This window comes from Peromyscus maniculatus, chromosome 3, assembly GCF_049852395.1.
Source record: "Peromyscus maniculatus bairdii isolate BWxNUB_F1_BW_parent chromosome 3, HU_Pman_BW_mat_3.1, whole genome shotgun sequence".
NCBI classification, from domain to species: Eukaryota; Metazoa; Chordata; class Mammalia; order Rodentia; family Cricetidae; genus Peromyscus; species Peromyscus maniculatus.
The window spans coordinates 155,105,547-155,124,538 of record NC_134854.1 but is presented as its reverse complement, the minus strand read 5'-3'; the positions used below and the strand labels follow the sequence as shown (position 1 = coordinate 155,124,538).

Sequence of the window (18,992 nt, the reverse complement as noted above, 5' to 3'; positions counted from 1 at the left end):
TACACCTGAGTTGTTGCCATCGTCCAGCATGGGGTCCCTGTCTTCCTCATTCCCTCCCCTAGTTTCTCCAATGTGCTTTGGTCAGACTAAGGCGGCTCCAACTCTACTCTTACCCAGCTGTCTCGACACTTTTAAGATGGATGAGACACTCAAATGTCCCCACAAATCATCTTTGGATAGTGTGACAATAGAACTATTTTCTACAGAAATTAAAAAACTTATTCTATTAAGAGAAAAAGGAGAAAATTGTTACGATAGATGTTGAAATTACAGGACAAGATACATAATAAAGGTAAAAACTATTGCAGTCCATAAATGTTTAGTTTAAACTTGCTTGCTTTAGCCTTGGGAACTAAAACTTGTAATAGGACCATCTCAAATAAGCAGTTCCACTTTAGAGACAAATTTTTGCATAAAAGATAAGTTACTTAGGGCTGAAGAGATGGCTCAGCAGTTAAAAGCCCTGGTTGCTTTTGAAGAGGATCCAGATTCATTTCCTGGTATCCACAAGGAAGCTCACAAACATCTGTAACTCCAGTTCCAGGGGATACCATGCCCTCCTTTGACCTATGAGCCATGTATGTAGTGCACATTTATACATGCAGGCAAACACTCATTCACACTAAAAAATCCTTAAAAGAAAAAAGATAAATTACTTAGTATTTTCCACATATTTGTAAACTTTATTATGAATATTATAATAAATGACTATGTTAAATAATTAAAAAAGAAGAAAAGCAAAATATCGTGAAAGGGGATGCTAGTAATATGTGGTGATAGATGGTTATAGTAATCATTTCCAATGCCTACATTTATCAAGCCATGACACTGTATACCTTGAATGTATATAATTTATATTTGCCAATAACACATCAATAAAGTTGGAGGAGGAGATAGAAAACATGGCACTAAAAGATGTAACAATAAAAAAGCTTTCTCTTTTTTCTCAAGTAACCATTGAATGAGGTGATCCCTTCCCCCTTCTTTGAAACAGAATCTTGATATGTAGCTCAGGCTGGTCTCAACCTCATTTTAATCCTCTTGCCTCACCTACTGAGTGCTGAGCTTACAGTTAAAGGCCACCAGACCAGGTGAAAAAGTGTTGGGAGCCTTGTGGCCTAGTTTTGGACCAGTATATGAGTGCTTGTCCAACGGGTCTCCAGATGAGGCAAAATTCCACAGGGCTAGTCTCACTCGGCAAAGACCAGTGGGCTTTGGGACAGCACAGAATGCCGCTGGGACCGTGTGGCCTGCACGCTATTTTCTCCTGTAATATTGGTGGTTCTCTTGGTGGTTTTAGTACCATTTTGTCAATCATGCATGGGACAGATGTGATCATTCCTGGAAACCCCATTTTTTTCTAGAATATTGTCCCCTAAAATTCTTTGGGAGCTGATGCTACTCAAGGTTTCTTGTCTGGGAATGCCAGCTGTTATTTCAGATCCCAGGAGCTGACCTGATTTAGTGCTGACAGGATCTGTGGCAGATCGTCCCGATTTCTGTAAATGTGTTTCGAACGATATTGCTGTTCTTGAAAAGTGTGCCTATGTCAATCATCTTTTAGTTTTGTAAAGATGGGATTTACCTGGCTTGATAGTTGGCCAACTTAATAAAATGATAAGTGTTTTTAGTTTAAGGATGTTTTCATATATAGGTAGGGAAAAACATACTTGATATATTTGTTTTTGCCAGAGGTTAAAGTTTGGAGGATGGGAAAAACTTGTTTGTTAGCGCTGGAAAAACATGCTTGTTTTTGATGTATAAATAAAGATGTCTGGGGCTATTCTGGGCGGTCACTTGTGTGAAACTCATCTGGTGGTTGGACACTTCATTTCTTCATGTCGATGCCCCTTACCCATCAGGACCTGAACCCAGGCTGCAGCTGGACTGTGGCAATAAAGATTTTTACTTTCTTCTTTACACTGTGTATAATTTGCTTTCTACAATGTATATGTATAGTTTTATAATGAAAATAAATTTATATATATTGTTTTATGATAAAAATTCCTATCTTTTTTAGCTACTTACAACATGTAAATTCTTTGGCTGGATCCTAATGTAATCTAGCTCCCAAATGTTTTTTCCAGACTGTATACTATTGAAGTCAAATGTTCTGTTTCAACACACTTTCCCTCCATTTCTCCAACAGTACTTTTTTTTCTCTGACCTTTACAAGTGTACCATGGCACACTCCTACTATATAAATAAATGTAAAAGCAAACAAACACACAACAAAGACCCAGAGAAGCAAGAAGGTTAGGTAGGCTGTCAGATCACAATGACTGTAGAGTTTTAATGTTGCACCCCTGTATTTTAGTGGATATTATCCTGTTTTTTCTCAAGCCTTTTGAAAGAATGGTACCTCGCTCTTTCCATGCTTTTCTATTTCTAACTCACTGAAATCTCAAGACTGCAAGACTGCTTTCTGTGAAACCACCCTCTGCCAGTTCCCTGTTAAGCCAAAGACAGAGTCAATAGTCTTTACAGAGCCCATCTTCATGAAGGGGACAGTTACACTGGGTTTTGTTTGTTTGTTGCTGGAGACAGGGTCTCCCTTTGTAGCATAGGTTGGCTTCTAACTCTCAACCGTCTTGCCACGGTCTCTTTTAAAGTGTTTTATTGTGTATGTATGTGATGAGTGTGCACACATATGCCACATGTCGGGTATGGAGACCAGAAGACAAATGGAAATCAGAAGCCCACTCTCTCCTTGTGGGTCCCAGGATGGAACTCTGGTCAGCAGGCTTTTTACCTGCTGAATCATCAGGCTGGCCCAGCCACAGCTTCCTGAGTGCCAGAATTATCTGTGTACCATTATACTGGCCAGACCAGAACATTAAAAAAAAAAAAAAAAAAAAAAGGAACATTTCTCCCTTCCTTCTTTCCCTGAGATGGGGTCTCCTTTTGAAGCTCAAGCTGGTCTAAAACTCTCAAAATCCACCTGTCTTGACTTTTTAAAAACAAAAAACAGGTATATGTCATAGCTTTCCATATTTAATTCCAACTAAATATTTTGGTGCTCCTATTTTATGCTAAGAACAACACTAAACTGACATGTACTGAAGTGAAACAGTTTCTTTCATGTTATCGGATTGTAAGATCTCAGAGCCTGTTTTGCTGGTATCCTAAGAGTTTGAGTTCTTTGTTGGCCTTTTGGGAATCCAACACTAACTCAGTCCTCTATGTGTTGGGCACTGTTTTAGTTTAAGCTTATTAACTCTTTCTGGGATTTTGTTGGGAATTGTTTTAATTTTGTAGGTCATTTTGGAGAATTGATATCTTCACTATACTTTTTTTTTTTTTTTTTTTTTTTTTGGTTTTTTCGAGACAGGGTTTCTCTGTGTAGCTTTGCGCCTTTCCTGGAGCTCACTTGGTAGCCCAGGCTGGCCTCGAACTCACAAAGATCCGCCTGCCTCTGCCTCCCAAGTGCTGGGATTAAAGGCGTGCGCCACCACGCCCGGCTCACATTCACTATACTTTTTAAATACTACTATATTAGTTCTTCCAATCAGGTTAAATATTTTTCATGAAAATCTTATAATTAGAGCTTACATCTTATACATTTTTTCACGTTTTATTAACTTATGCTTTAAAAGTTCATATTCTTTGCTGGACATTGTGGCCCATCCCTACAGTTCTCTCGATGTGGAGGCTCAGGTGTTCAAGGTTATCTTCAGTTTGAGGTTAGTCTCTTGTACCTGAGACTCTGATTTCAACACAGCAACAACCAAGAGGTAAATATTCTTTGATGAAACTGTAATGGAATAAAAAAGTTTTCATGCTTGTTATCTCTCTGTGTGTGTGTGTGTGTGTGTGTGTGTCCAGTGAAGGAGGAGGAGTGGAGAAATGTACTCTTTAGTAAAGTAAATTTGTTCAATGGTTTCTCTTTACTCTGCTGGTCTAGTGTTTATCCTAACATTCAAGTGCTTCTATTATGTACCTCTGAATATCTTTAATTTGACCTCATATCCAATTGCCAAAAACCAAGTCTCTGACTATGGGGAGGGTCCACTCCTTTGTCACCTGAACACACGTTATCCATTTAACTTCCATGTCTTCATTTATCCCATATTTCCTGTAAAACAGTCCTTTCATGGAAGGCGTGGTGGCTCATATCTATAACCCAGTGCTCAGGCGGCTGAGGCAGGAGGATTGTGATGAGTTTGAGACCAAACTGGGCTATATAGTGAGTTCCAGACCAGTTTGGGCCACAGAGGGAGAACCTGTCTTAGAAAGCAAAAATAAAAAATAGTCTTTTCACTTAGTCTTTTACCACAAACTAAACCTTAATTATTCTCTTAGGAGGTCTGAACTGTTCCTGAGATGATTTCCCTTAAAAAAAAAAAATCACAGTTGGAAGTGGTAGTGCACTCCTTTAATCCTAACACTCGGAGGCAGAGGCAGGCAGATCTCTGTGAGTTCAAGGCCAACCTGGTCTACAGAGTGAATTCCAGGACATCCATAGCTACATATCTAGAACCTGTCTCAACACCTGCCCCCTCCCGCTCCCGCAAATCACTCTTACATCTCTCACCTCTTTTTTTCCTCTAGGCTCTTTTCCATTTATTTGTTATTGTTATTTAAGACTGGGTATTAAAATGTTGCTGTGTCTGGCCTGGAACTCCAAATGTAGACCAGGCTGGACTTGAACTCAGGAGATCAGCTGGCTGAGATTAAAGGCCTGTACCACCATGCCAGGCTTTATTTTTATTTTTCAGAAATGATCTCACTCGGTAGTTGAGGCTGCCTCCACCTTTAATCCATGTCTTATCTCTAGTTAGATCATATCCGGAGAAGATGCCCCAGAACGGCTTTCACAGCACCCACCACACGCAGGGAGGACACTACGATTTAATTGTATGAATGAAGGAAGAGCCAGTAACTTCGGAGATGTGTCAGTTACAGCGAAGCTACTGGAGCTTCCGCACGCACCATCGAATTCTTGGGAGTCTTTTATCCAGGCGAGAGCCACGCTCCGCACCTCTGTGCCTTCCTTCCAAGAAGCCCCAACGCCTCTGACCTGCCACTTCCCTCCAAACTTCCAAAATCCGGCTTTTAGGTGGTTAAGGCACCGGCTCCGTGGAGCTGCAGTACCACGTCCCGCCACGAGAGGACAGAGCCGCCGGACACTCGCCCTCCACTCAAGTCGGCCCGAGGTCAAAGGCGCCCCCTCCTCCAAGCGGCACCCACAGCTTGAAGTCGTCCGCTGTCCTCGCCTCCAAACGGGTTCCTTTTCTTCCTCTGGAAGATGAACACTCCATAATGGTTACCTTAAGTGATTAATGATTGCCAGTCATAACGGATGCACCTTTGTTGCAGGGTTAAAAGGACTATCTGAACGGTATACTCTTTCTAATCCACTCCAAACTCGCTCCTTAGTTCTTTTGCCGATTAAAAAGGTGCCCTAGGCAATGTCCACATCGGTGCACCTCAGCATACTGGCTTGAAGGGCCAGAGTGCCCACTTCAGCACACTGCAAACGGCATGTTTTGGGGGTGTAGATTCTTCCTCCACCGGAATCTGGCTCATGGGACAGTCCACTCGAAGTGTGCTTTTCCATCATTAATCTCATCTTTGTTATATGATATCCACGTGAGTCTTTCTTAGAAAAAGCAGCTTCATGCGCAAATGCTCAAAGAACACCGGAATAAAGCTTCGATTGTTTTATTCAGTGACTGAGAGTCCTGGGTTGTCGCCACCTCAGATCTCTAGTTTTCCAAAGTATGTCGGGTCTCAAAACAAAGCTACTTTGAAGAGGGGGGAAAAGCACGAGAGACTTGGAGGTTCAATCAGCTAGGTCTTGCATCTCTGAGAGAAAGCGAACTCTGCTGTGACTTAGAGATGATGCCGTGCTACCTACCGATGTTGGAAATATTTTATGTGTACGGGGGTTTGCCTGCACGTGTGTCTGTGCACCGCGTGCATGTTCGGTGTCCACGGAGGTCAGTCGAGGGCACGGGATCCCCTGGAACTGGAGTTACCGATGGTCGTGAGCCGCCACGTGGGTGCTGGGACTTACCGCCCCCCAAACACCTTGAAGTTTTTATTACATTTGACTTATTCGTGGGTGGGGTGGGCCCGCAGAAGAGATTTTTAAATAATTCTTGGCCGCATTTACCGTAAAAAGAGGATGCATCGGTGTGGGGTCATTCCTTTCCAGGACGGAGCCATAGGTGCATGTCTGACAACACGTGTGTGCAACTTCCCTTAAAGTACCTGTAACTTCCCTCCCGGGAGAAGAGCCCTGGACTGCGGGTTCCAGAACCTTCTTACAAAGCGATCGCCCCAGTCTCAGATCACCGTGTTCTCGTTTCACGAGCGTGGGGGGCTTAGGGGAGCCTCCTCTGCCGGGGGAGAGAGGAGCCCCCGCGCGCGGGCGGGCGGACGACGGACCCGCGCTCCAGGGCCGCGAACCCGGAGCGCCGAGGCGGGCGGGCGCAGCAAGCCGCTGACCCGGCCCGCGAGCCGCCGGGTCGGCCGGGAACGTGACCCGCGCCCTCCTCCCGCAGCTTCCCGAGCGGCCGGCTGGCGGGGACGAGCGCCGAGGGGCGGGCGGGCGAGCGGGCGGGCGAGGCGCGGCCCCGCCCGGCCGCCGGCGCCCCCGCCCCCCGCCCGGCCCTCGCCTGTCTCCTCCTTTCCCCCCCGGGCTCCGCTGAGTTCATTCACTGGGATTGGTTTCAAGTGACGCCATCTCTTTATTTTTAAACCAATGACCTCATCCGCGCTTGAAGTTTCCTGACCAGCGACTCTTTCTCTCTCCCCAACCCCCACCCTGCCCCCCCCGGTCCCCTCCTGCGGGTGTCACCGGGTTTTTTTTTGGGGGGGGGGGCTTTCATGCCATTTTCAACCATTTACTCTCCCCCTCTCCACTTTTCCCGCGCGGACCCCCGACTTGACCTCCTCCACTTCTTCATCCCTGTCGACATTTTTTTAAATTTTTTCCCCCCTCTTTCCTTGCCTTGCCTTCTCGGGGGGCGGTGGAAGAGAAAGTGAAGAAAAGTTGCAAACGCCCGGGCGCTCGCTGAAGCTCCCCGCCCACCCCTCCGAGGAGAAGCCGCGGCGGCGGCGGCGGCCAGGAGGACGCGCGAGCGGCGACGGCCGGGCGACGCCGTGACAACGCTCGCGCCCCTCCGAGCGAGCCTGGAGCCCGGCGGCCCCTCAAGTAAGTGCGCGCGGCGGGCCGCGGGCCGGCGGGGAGGCGCGTCCGCACCTCGTGCCGGCCGCCGCGCGCTCCCCCCGGGGGCCGGTGGGCCCCGGCGGCCCGGAGCCCGGAGGAGTCCGGAGGAGCCCGGAGCCCGGAGCCCGGGGCGGCGGGCGGGGGTGGCGGTGCGTAGGCCGCGCTGGGGGTCGGGCCGAGCCGCCGAGGGCGCACGGCCGCTCCGGGGTCCCCCGCGTCCCGGCCTCGCCGCGCCGAGCGGAGCGAGCTCCCCGGCGCGGGGCGCGGGCACCTGGGCGGGCGAAGCGGCTGCCGCCTTCCTCCCCACGGTTACACAACACGCCTGCCAAGTGGGGCCCCGGCCTGACGGTTTCCATTAGCCCAGCTTCACCTTAGGGGAAGGCAGCGAGGCCACCTGGGGAGTGGCGGTGGCGCTTCCTCAAACTCACCCCCCCCCCCAAAAAAAAAAACCCACCCCCAAACCTCGAGATTCATTCTGGGACTCCCGTCATCGTGTTGGGGGGCAAACGGTGCCTCGGTGACTTCTTGATTTACAGTAGCTATAAAAGTGTGAGAAATAAGCAAAAACAAACGGGGAGACGACGGACGGTCTGTGTATTTCATGTAAGAAGGGGAAAAAACAAACCACCACCGAGGGGGACCTGTATGCAAACTCTTGTAGAGCGGGTGCTGGCTTCATTTCCTACAGAAAGCTGGTCATAAACTTGGGGAAAGTACAAGCAGATCTTCAAATGAATGGCTACTGCAGGATTCGAAAGAACTTTCTTAAACGTCTGTTGCAAAGATCCTTGGTGTTTTTGAAGTCCTGGGTGTCTCAGATTGTTTGGAGAACGCACACCTCTAATCAGCCCGTGATTAGAGAGGAAAAACCTGTTGCATAATCTCATTTGCTGTGGGGCTGGCAGTGCCGTCCCCTTGAAGCAAGGGGAAGTGAGTTAAGATGAGGCTTTTAAAACCTCTGAAGTTTTTATTTACGCAGTGCTCCGGCCGCCACTTTGCTTCAAAAGATTATAAGTAAATACTCTGCTCTTACAAGTGAATCAAACCTATCCAACCTGTTTCGAAAATGACCAGGTATGTTTCTTGTCTGTGTGTGTGTGTGTGTGTGTGTGTGTGTGTGTGTGTGTGTGTGTGTGTGTGTGTGTGTGTAATTTGCCATCCATAAAAGACTTTCTAACCATTTGGGAAATAGACTGTCAGGGGGAAAAGCCTCCTTAGCCACTCTGTGGGACGGACGGTTTGGCAACTGCTTCCGTAAAAGACCTGCACCTTTTCATCTCCTTAAGAAGAGACTTTTAAAGGTAAAATCTCAAGAGAAGGATAAAAAAGCCTAGCAGTTAATTACTTTTTAATTACTTGACAATCACATATATTGGTGAGCACAGTTTGGGAGGCTATAATTAAGATTTGTAGAATTCTGTATTTGGTGAAGACCAGCAGCTTGGAGAAATAAATTGAAAACTGAAGTATTTGTGGCTCTGTGTGTTTTAGTCAAAACGTGACTAGGCACTGCAAAAGGGTTTTGTCTTTGTTTTAAAAATAAAGCTGTGGAATTTACTGTGTTTGAAGACAATGTGGGAAGTTGTTATTTATTTATTTTTTTGTTAACATGTACCATCTTATGTACGAATTCAGGCTAATTAACTGCAGCTTGAATTAGTTTTTAGGTGCAGTAATTTGTTTTTATCAGAGTCCTACATGAAGAGAAAATTAGAAATAAGCTTAGAGTTTTAGTAATTAGTGAATAAGTTGATATTTAAAAAGTATAAACTGTTGGTAATGATATTTACAGTTTTTGTTTTGTCTTGTTTTAATCTCTGGTATGTCAGCAACTTACGTGAAATAGGTGTCTTAAAATGGTGTTGATTTTACTTTAGTGTTTTAGATGGTAAATTATAACGGACAGGGCCAGGGACAGAGGTACACATTGCCCCCTCCCCTACTCTGTTCAGTTTGGAAGTTCCTGCCCTTTGGTTCAGCTTGGTGAATGTAATTGAGTACCTACAAAATTTAAATGTTCATATGAAATTAACTAGTGAATCCCCTGGTCTGTTTGGTCAAAGGCTTAGTTATAGTAATTGAGAAGGGGGCAAAAAGGAAGATTTGGTAACCTAGTCCCCTACCCGTTCTTACACATCAACAGTTTATTTGTGGACTGGAAAAGAGGAGGCTGAGCTCAGCTAGTTTAAGAGAAGGTCTGGGCTGGAGTTAGGTGAGGCCCCAGATGTAAACTCATGCTCCCCTCCCCCTTAAAAAAAAGTAAGTCTGAGAAGCTTGGAGAGCTTTGGCTAGAGGTAAGAGAAGGGCAGGAATGATGTTGAGATTTTAAAATAGGCTTTTTTCTATAACTGCCTGAATTAGGAAATTGAATTTTATAGAATTTTCATTATATGGGCTTCACATATTGAGGAAGCAAGTTTATATAAGTGTCCATTATTAAGCCTTTTCTATTTTCAACCAATCATAAAGTCCTGCCAAATAAAATTTGTTGTAATTTACTAGTGTAATTTATCCTGGGGTCTCATGTGTTCCTGGAATTTCCAACAGACAGTTTTCTGTTGTGTCTTACCTGGACTAATAAAGACACTTCAGTGCTTTGAGTTCTCCAACAGGAGATAGCATAACTTGAAGTAGATTAATATAGGGAACTCTCACTTGGATTAAAATTGCCCTAAAAGATAACCAAGAGTAATAGAAAACAAGTTTTATGACATATTTCAACAGATTGAACATGTTAAGAAGGCCTCATAGGAAACAAAACATACATGATGCTTGATTGTCTTTAAAATGATAACTTCATCAGATTTTAGAAGTGAGACTGATACTCACCATCATAGAAGAAAACTCTTTACTAATGTTGGCTTAAGCAAAATCATAAAACTTGCCCAGAGCTACATATATTTCAAAGCCAGATGTCATGTCCCCCTGATTATTGTGTAATCTGTTATTTTTATGTATTTCTTTCCTTTAGATAGATAAAGGATTGGCTTTGTGAAGGAAGGGTCATGAAGGTTGGTTGAAGGTAAAGAATCAGGCTTATACTTTAAGAAGTCATTCTTATGCACAGTCTGACTGAGATAGGTTAGAAATTTAATCAAATAAATGACTGGAGAAAACAAGAGTGGTTCAAAGAAGGATCTAAGGCAGATCATTGAGGACAGGCACAAAAAAAGAAACTTGCCAGGGTATGACCAATATAGGAGGAAATGGGATACATCTTGGCATGAAAGGAAAAGGCATAAGTGGAAAAATACCCATTGGTGTTTCAACAAAAGAAGAAAATAATAAAATGTCACCTCCTTCCTGATTGTATTAGTTAATTACATAGGTCTCATGTCACCGAAAAGTCAGTTTTTTATTATTGTTATTGTTGTTACATAAAAAATACAATCTAGGGTTGAGGGAATGGATTATCATGATTATACAACTAGATGAAAGCATAAAAACTTAATTCCCAGAGATAAGTTTAAAATAGAAGGACCCACTACAGTTTCATGGCTCCTTTTGAGTTGGGAGAGATAAATGATAAAATGTTGAAGTTATTAGGTAAATTTCCAAATTAACTTATATGCAAATAAAAAATATCCATTAAAGGCATGCTATTTATTTTTTCATTTAATTTTGAAGCAGGATCTTACTTTGTAGCTCTGGCTGGCCTGGAATTCACTATTTAGATTTGGCTGACCTCAAACTCACAGAGATCTGTCTGCCTCTGGCTCCAGAGTGCTAGGCTTAAAGGTGTGCACCACCATGCACCTGGATAAAGTACCCTGTTTACATGGATGGCCAGGTCTATGCCCTTAAGGAGTGAAAGGTTATAAGAATTTTAAGGTACACTTGTGTGCACACAAAGATAAACAGTTCTCAGACAGTTGGTAAGGACCAGATTCACTGTGTAAGAAGAAAAGAGATTGGAAAGTTCAAGGATGTAGTTCAGAGATGATAATAAAATTTGACCCTGACCTTAATGGATGGCTGTGTATACTGTGTGTTGAAACAGGGAAACTAGGGGGATTGAATAGTAACTGTTCTTCCTTCTGCTTATTCAGCAAATTTATGATTGAATGCTATTAACTGAAAAGTCTTTGCCCTTATGAAACTTGCAGTCGAATAGGAGAAGACAGTAGGGCAACATAATAAGGACAATAAACAAGTAAACAGTACTTGGAAAGTCCTGTCAGGTGACTGGTAATAAAACAAAGATTAGGGAAGTCCCCAGTTAGTCTTCTGTCATTATTTTAGTCATTTTATTTATTCAGACAGGATTCCATGTGTCCCAGGTTATTGATGACCTTGAACTTCTGATCCTTCTGCCCCCACCTCAAGAGCTGGCATTGCAGGCCTTCACCATCACTCCTTGGGTGGTGCTCGAGATTGAACTCAGGGCCTCAAACATGCTAGGCAAGCACTTCACCAAGTGAGGTATATGTTTATCTCATTCCTAGTTCTTCTAAATAATTTATTTTGATTATGATATTATAATGATTTATTTGAGAGAGGTTCTCATATCGCTTAGGGTGGTCTAAAACTCAATATGTAGCTGAGGCTGTGCTTGAACCTGTGGTCCTGCTGCATGTACCTTTGAAATAATGGATTACAGGTGTTGCTCCCATGGATTTTTCCCCCCTCTTTTTAAAAAGATAATGTCAAAATACTGTAGCCCAGACTAGCTTGAAACTCAATATGTAGCCCAGGCTGTCCTTGAACTCACAGCAATTCTCCCTCAGCCTCTGGAATGCTGGGGATTATAGACACAAGCCACCACGTCACTGTATTTTGCTTAAGCATTCTGTAAGAAACATTGCATCCCCTTTCCCATTTCTTTTTTTACACCTTTAAAATTTGGGTAAAGAATTGAAATTAAGATAAAGAAATTTATGAAGTGTCCCTCTTTTTTTTTTTTTAAAGAAAGATTTATTTTTACGTGTTTATGTATGTGTGTGCATTTGTGTGAATGGATGCTGTGTGTACAGGTGACTGAAGAGGCTAGAAGAGGCTAGATCCTCAGGAGCTGGGTGGAGTTAGTAGTTGGGGTTATAGAAGGTTGTGAGCCATCAGACTTGAGTGCTGGGAACTGATCTCCAGCCCCCTTCTAGAGCAGGAAGTACCCCTAACCACTGAGCCGCTTCTCCAGCTCTCCATAAAGTGTTTCTACTGTGTATCTCTCTATGGAAGAAAAAATGTCTCAAAAACTATTCTGTGTGTACTTAACCAGTTTTTCTCAAGGTCATATTCTGACACATTGTAGATAAGTATATGAAAGAAACTTTTATGGCAAGAAAGGAATTTTTTAAATTTTAGATAGGGTCTCATTGTGTAACTATGGCTGGTCTGGCCTGGAACTTGCTATGTAGTCTAGGCTATTCTCAAACTTGTAGCAATCCTCTGGCCCCTGCCTCTCTATTGCTGGGCTTGTAGGTACTTCATTTAGAAAAGCTTTGTGGATATAAATGCTGAGGATCTGTGGTTTATGTAAGTAAAATTAACCTGAGATAGCCTACTGGATAAGGGCATAGTCATCCCAAATACATGCAAACCTGGCAACCTGAGTTAGGTAGATCCCCAGAACCCACTCCATAAAGTTTTCCTCTTGTCTCTGTGCACACCATGGCATACAAGCCTGAACACTGTGTGTGTGTGTTTGTGCACAAACACACAATAATAATAGTTAAAACAAAACAAAAAACTAACCCGACTTGTGTGCCTTGAAAATATTTACCTAGTATCTCTGTATGATAGTGGTAGTTGATTGGTACAGTTTATAGGAAAAAGGTTCACCATATGTGTTTTGATATAGCAGAGTAATTAATTTTAATAGTCCACTCCTCCCCCTTAGTATTTATGAGAATACATGTAGAGAGATACATGCTACTTGTCTGTATTATATATCTATTTTTGTAACAGGCTTTCTTTGGGGCCACCAAGCAGCTCCCAAGTCATGATACAGAGACTTAATATTAGTTATGAATGCTCGGCCTTAGCGTAGGCTTGTACCACTAGCTCTTATAACTTATATTAACCTGTTTCTCCTCATCTATGTTTTGCCTCAGGGCTTTTTGCCTTTCTTTCATTCTTTATGTCCTACTTTTCCTGCTTCTGTGTCTGTCTGTCTGGCGGCTGCTTGACTGGCTAGCAGCTACCTGGCTGGCTAGCCCCTGGCATTTCCCTCTCTTCTACCTCGTTCTCGCTTTCTCTCAAGTGTAGATTCCTCTTATTTATTCTCTTTGCTCACCAGCCCTCCTATCCCTCTGCTGCCTAGCTCTTGGCCATTGAGCTTTCTATTAGACCAGTCAGGTGCCTTAGGCAGGCAAGGTGAAACAAATGTAAAACATCTTTATGTCATTGAACAAAAGCAGCATAAACAAATGCAACATAACTTTTACATAGAGTAATATTCCACAACATATTTTGGTGTATATTTTCAGTCCTGGGCATTGAGCCTCCGTCCTCTTGCATACTAGTCAAGCACTCTACCAACTGAGCAACATTCCAGGTCTTGTGTGTATTAGTTTTGTTGAATACATAACTAACATTCTAGGATAGTACCTAGCACTATCATTTTTTGATAAACATTTGCTGACTCATTGAAGTTTTGCCTTGTTGCTGACCTGACTTCATCCTTTTTGAATTGGCAGGTGGTTGATTCTTGTCACCTCTTTCTTCTCATAATTTATAGTTCTTTCCCTCACTGAGCAGCTGAGCTGTGTCCTCTTGTAGTCATTTCTCAGAATATTCAAGTGTATGTATCACATGATGATTTACAGTGTATATTGTTTTTTGTGATTTGGTTGGTGGAGGAGCATACTTAGGAAGCTCGTTCTTGACGTTGCTTTGTGAACTGTATATGACATATGAAACATGAACATGGTATTGTTTCCTTCTCCTTCATAGCTCCAGTTTAAAATGTTGATTCATTTGAAAAAACAGCTAGTAAGAATGATATACTGATATACAAACCAACCGAAATCAAAGACCTTTTGAGACATTTAGGAAACTTGATCATGGAATTCTATATGTTATCATTATATTAAACTCTGGTCTGTTAAAGGTAAATTTAGGAGTATATGCATGGTACTTGTTTTGAAAATTTCAGGATAGACACAAGTACAAGCAGGGATAAAAACAATTTAATATTGTTGAAGCTTGGTAATGGATACCTTGGAGTTTATTCTTTTCTGTATATTTGCATGTATTTGGAAATACACAATGTGTTGAAGTATATATTACCAAGTATCATTGTGGAGAAAGAAACACAATAAATTAGATGTTTTGAGCCGTACTCTGGGAATCCTGGGTATGGAGTTGACCTTTATCCATCATCCTGGCCAGTATTTAATAAAACTTGCTTCAAATTGGCTCAAAAACAACAACAACAAAAAATAGACGCAATAAAGATGGGTACTTCGGGACTTGAGGCAGGGTTTCTTCATTCACAAAAAAACACCTTTGCTTGCTCAAAAAGAACCAATGGGGTGACACGTCTCCTAACTGTAAACTCAAACACAAAGTCTACAAATGAACATAGTACCTCACATCTGCAGAGGTCCAGATCTCCCTGTCTGCATGGTAGCCACGTGCACTCATATGGCTACATACACTAACTCAGCCTAGACAGTCTACAGATGCTAGCCTGGAGAACAGGAGTCCGTGCAGAGCCCATTGCCCTACACTGGCATTTAGGAAACATACATTTTAATTCTTCATTGCCAGGTGCTGCCGTGGATGGGGGAAGTAGCGCTGGCTTGAGCACTAGGGAGATATGTGTAGTACTGCTAGAGCAAAGTCTTCCTTCCTTCACACCTGGAAGATGCCAGCATGAAAAATACTAAAACTTGGTTTAGGGGGGAAAAAAGATGTAGGTGTTCCTGATCTCAATTCAAATCGTCAGCCCAACAATAATTTATAGTAATCACAAATAAATCCAAATAGCAGTATCTCAATACCCCACCAAAGAACTTGGGCTGATTTATTGGTAGTTTTTGGGCCTTTTGAACTCATTTTTTAAAATGTGGTTGAATCAACTAATTGATTCCCAAGGCTTCGGCTGCTGACAGTAAGCACACTGTCCTTTCTGGTTGAGCAGGACACAAGGAAAAGTGACTGCTGAACCTTGCCAAGACAGGGTAAGATGGTCTTTGAAAATTCCTGCTTCTGATAATGGTCTCTCAGGTATTCTAGGCCTGTAGCCAAAAGTGGATGCCTCAACGGTGCTGAGAAACATTAGGTGACTGTCTAGGCTGCCAGCTGTCTCTGTCAATCTTGCAATTTTTCTGAAGCTGCTTGCTTGTACTTCCTGTTTATTCAGGTAAATATTATTTTCCTTTTCATGTCTTTGATGGGGTTGAAGACTAGATGGTTACAGTTACAGTCCTCTCGTATCTTAGCCAAGAACATATCAGGTACTAGACTTAGATTCTTCAGGATAGGACAGCTATTGGAGTAATCGCTGTAGTTTGCCATCTACTTATGGTCTGGACATTTAGTATGTGTTTCTTGTTTGATGTTCTTGTTGGTTGTATTTTCACTTTTGTTTATGTTGCTACCCTTTATTTCTCCTAGGCAATACTTGATAATTGTTGTTATTGTATATCGTTGATATTAGGTTTAGGACTTTCTTACTTAGTCAGAAAGGGGAAGTGTAGTGGTATTCGCACTGCCCATGACCTTGGGCTGTATGCCCGAAAGAGGTGGTGCTTCTTGCTTTCGTACGTGACCTCTTAAAAGGAAAGGGAGAGGGGTCCGGTTGTTCTTCTTCTCAGTGTGATAGGACACTGGAAGGCCAGGTGTATTCACTCCTGGACAGAACAGAGGATGACTTCTGCTGTTTACTCAGTTCTGTACTCATGAATATATTCCCCCAGTTTATTTATTAATAAATCCCAATTACCCATTAAATAGACTCACGTGGATTGATCCTAACAAATAGATGTTTTGGCATTTGAACTAATTGGTTACTTAGAGATTTCTATTTTGCATTTTCTGTAAATTTTTTAGTAACAAAATTGTAAGATGAGGGAAGTTTTATAGAAAGGTAAGAAGTGCTTAAAATTCAATTTTGACATCTTACAGTAATATCTTATAGTTTATGGTATATGCTTTGACATATTTTGTGATTTTTATTCAGAATTTTCTATTTTGTAGATGAGGAAACTACAGCCTTGGAGATAGACACTGAGTAATTTAGTTGAATCACAAAGTAAGAAGTGTTGCTAGAATTGGAGTCAAAATATTCTGATTTATCCTTTGTATGTGTGTATAAATACAAGGACTATTTTTTTTGGAGTATTACTATTTTTATTTATTTATTTTACATCTCAACCTCATAACCTCATTCTCCCCTCCCTCTTTTTCCTACCCTTCCCCCCCCACCCCCCCACCCCCAATCTACCCCTCTTCTGTATTCACTTAGAAAGGAGCAGGCCTCCCATGGGCTTCAGCAAAGCATGGCATATGAAGCTGCCGTAAGACCAAGCACCTCCCCCATATTCGGGCTGGGCAAGGCAATCCAGCATGAGGAATAGGTTCCTGAGCCGTCAAAGCCCTGGGACAGCCCCTGCTCCCATTGCCGGGATTCCCACATGCAGACTAAGCAACACAACTGTTGCAAATGTGCAGAGGGCCTAGGTTGGTCCCATCCAGGCTCCTGGAGGTTGGTTCAGACTCAGTTCCCATGAGCTAGTCTAGTGGTTTCTGTGGGCTTTCCTGTGATGTTCCTGACCCCCCTCTTCCTGTTATCCCTCCTCCCTCTCAGCAAGGTTCCCCAAGCAGGGCCCAGTGTTTGGCCATGGGTCTCTGAATCTGCCTCCATCAGTCACTGGATGAAGGCTCTCTAGTGACAACCAGAATAGTCACCAGTCTAATTACAGGGGACGGCCAGTTGAGGCTATGCTTCCACTGCTGCCAGGAGTCTTAGCTGGGGCCATCCTTGCAGACTCCTGGAAGCTTCTCTTGCATCTGGCTTCTACCCAACTCTGTAAGGCCCCTTTCCGGTCGTCTCTTTCAGCACTGTCCCCTCCACCCTCCCCAACCCAATCCCTCAAGCTCCCATGCCCACCTGCCCTCAGTCGCACCAGGGCATCTCTGTTCGGCCTTCCCAGGGAGAGCTGTGCATCCCCCCTGGTGTTGCCTAGCCTCTCTGGGTCGGTAGATTGTAGCATGGTTATCCTTTACTTCACAGTTAATATCACCTTATTAGTGAGTCATGCCATGTTGTTAACAATCTGATCTTTGATATGGAATGTTACTTTACCTATGTAAAGATGTGTTACACTTGTTAATGCTGCATTTGTTTAATTATGTAAAGATGGGTTGCAGTTTCACCTTGCCTGCCAAAGGAGCCTGATTGGTCTAACAAAAAGCTGAATGGCCAGTAGCTAGGTAGTAGAGGGATAGGCAGGGCTGGCAGGTAGAGAGAATAAATAGGAGAAGAAATCTAAGTTCGAGAGAAGAACAAGGGAGAAAGAGAGGGAGGTGCCTGGGGACCAGCCAGCCAGGCAGCCACCAGCCAGCTAGACACAGAGTAGGACTTGCAGAATGAAATATAAAGAGCCCTGAGACAAAATGTAGATGAGGAAAAACAGGTTAAATTAAGTTATAAGAGCTAGTGGGACAAGCCTAAGATAAGACCAAGCATTTATAACTAATATTAAGTCTCTGTGTCATGGGAGCTGGTTGGTGGCCTGAAAGAAAGCCTGTTACAGATCTTTTTTTTTTTTTTTTTTTTTTTTTTTTTTCCTGTATAGCCTTGGCTGTCCTTGCTTTGTAGACAAGGGTGGCCTCAAATTCACAGAAATCCTCCTGCCTCTGCCTCCCGAGTGCTGGGATTAAAGGAGTGCGCCACCACTGCCCAGCATTAAGACTATTTTTTAAAGACAGGGTTTCTGCTGTGTAGTTTGGCTGGCTTTGAGTCTGTGGTCCCCTCTTCTGTCTCCCTTATGTGCTGGGATTATAGGTACATGTGTCACCATGCCCAACTTGGTACTCTGTTGTGTGCTTTTTTGGGAGAGGGGAGTATGGTGCTATAAAGCAGTGATTTTCAAGCATATTAGTCTCAAAACATCTTTATCTCTTAAAAATTGAGTACTCCAAGTATCTTTGTGTGAACTATGTCATTATGTAACACATCAGAAATTAAAATGTTTAAAATATTTTTTTACTTAATACTAATAGTTAACATTAATGATAATGTTTCCAAAATCTATTGAAAAATGTAGTCCTATTTTGTATTTTGCTCTTCTTTTTAATGTATTGGCTAACAGAATAGACTAGAATATAGAATGGCTTGGTTTGCATAGCTGTAACTTCTAAATTCAGTATCTGACCTGCTGTTTTAGTTACAGTATGTAAAGACTGAAATCAGACTATACTCAAATACATAGTTGAAAAAGATGGACTGTTTAGTGGTCTTTTAAAATAAATATGGATATTAAAGATTAGTTGCAATGTTGAATCCGAGACTACATGGATTTTTTTGTATTCTCTAATATTAAATATCTATTGGTCCATCTTGTGATTCTTAGGAATCTTTGACCCATGTCTCATTTTGTAATATGCATGGTCATTTGGAAGATAATGATTTACTGAATTTTACTGAACTTTCACTCAAAATTCACATTTGATTATACAGTATTAAGCAAGCACTACTCCTTAATATGAGATTGAAAGGAGTCAAGATCTTGGTAGTGAATTTATTTTCCAGAATTCTGAACTTTATTATTGGCTATCAGTATTGACAGTTTTGAAGGTAGAGGCTTCACTTCATTTATTTCAGAGAAAATGAATTACTCTAGTTGTCTGCAAGTTATCCTTTTAAATC

The 18,992-nt window shown here is 42.6% G+C and overlaps 1 protein-coding gene across 3 annotated transcripts in view; it reads left to right on the top strand.

Annotated features, from left to right (window-relative positions):
* The first annotated feature begins 6,658 nt into the window (after nt 1–6,658).
* Dusp16 (dual specificity phosphatase 16) overlaps nt 6,659–18,992 on the top strand; it is an 85,473-nt gene continuing 73,139 nt past the window's right edge. Inside the window, exon 1 of one of the 3 annotated variants that reach the window (XM_076568092.1) lies at nt 6,659–7,162. The gene's annotated coding sequence lies outside the window, so the exon portion shown is untranslated. Of the gene's footprint in view, nt 7,163–7,459; nt 8,252–8,305; nt 8,479–18,992 lie in introns of those variants that run through there. The other 2 variants (XM_006976539.4, XM_076568093.1) reach the window with 2 other exon arrangements.